Raw genomic sequence first — 1,080 nt, 5'->3', positions numbered from 1 at the left:
GTGGCTGATGATTGGCCGACGCGTTTCGTCACCTAGGTGACTTTCTCAAGGCAGTAGTTAGTGTGTACAGGGGGACGGACCATTTATGCTCAGTTCAATGATGATTGACAGTTAATCCTAGATGTTGAATTTATCCAGTTTATTGCAGATCATTAGTAACTGCAGATAATGGCTTGAAGTACCGTTAATATTTCCATGTGGGAGACATATAAACAACATATAAATATAAATACACGTTTGAATGTGGATAAACATTCCTATGCTGACAACAAATGTGAAAAACGGGGGGAGTATGTAAATATGAAAAGATAAATGAGTGAATAAATAAATACTGTATCTGTAAATAGCGTGATTGGTATTAGCATAGCACTATACCAAAGGTGAGAGATAATAGATTGGATACGGAGGTATATATGTCAGGGTAAGGTTGATACTGTTGAATGAGAATTAAATCATGTACAGAGTAAATATATATACACATAAGTCACATGTACATCAGACGGTATAGATAGATAAGAACAGAGATGGCATTCTGGATAATGCCGCCCTATTGAGCTGTGGTTCATATTTGGTGTACACGGATATATTTGGTGTACACGGATAAAAGTTGTAGATATATCCCTAATTCTAATGGCAGCGTAATGGTCTGTGAGTAAATTACTGACGATTTTATTGTGTCGCTGAGAATTGAATATTGACCTTCAGTTCTGCTGGGTATGGTAATCTCAGGATGATATAGTCATTAGGTCTAGTCGTCAGTATGTGTCCGTACTATATCACTGGGTAGGTAGGTCAACTCTCCAGATAACGCACTATGCTGGACCTGATATTCCCCAATGTTCACACATTGGGTACTGATCAGGCCCACCCAGTATCGCTTCCGAGTTCGGGATGGGATCGGGCATGGACTGGGTGGTATGCCAGCACGGTGTGAATCTGACCTTGCCGTACGTGATATAGGTTTACAGACAACTACATACATCGAACTCTATATTGAGGCCTTTCGGAGTCTGTGTATCCAGCTCAAATATCCATCTATGTTCTTCTTTGTTAATAATTTTAGTGAGGTTTCCATCTCGC

The 1,080-nt window shown here is 39.7% G+C and overlaps 1 pseudogene; it reads right to left on the bottom strand.

Annotated features, from left to right (window-relative positions):
• Positions 1-811: 811 nt before the first annotated feature.
• On the bottom strand, positions 812-929 carry LOC142141965 (5S ribosomal RNA; annotated as a pseudogene).
• Between the last annotated feature and the right edge of the window lie 151 nt (positions 930-1,080).

Source organism: Mixophyes fleayi, chromosome 2, assembly GCF_038048845.1.
Source record: "Mixophyes fleayi isolate aMixFle1 chromosome 2, aMixFle1.hap1, whole genome shotgun sequence".
NCBI classification, from domain to species: domain Eukaryota; kingdom Metazoa; phylum Chordata; class Amphibia; order Anura; family Limnodynastidae; genus Mixophyes; species Mixophyes fleayi.
This window is presented reverse-complemented; position numbering and strand designations above follow the sequence as displayed.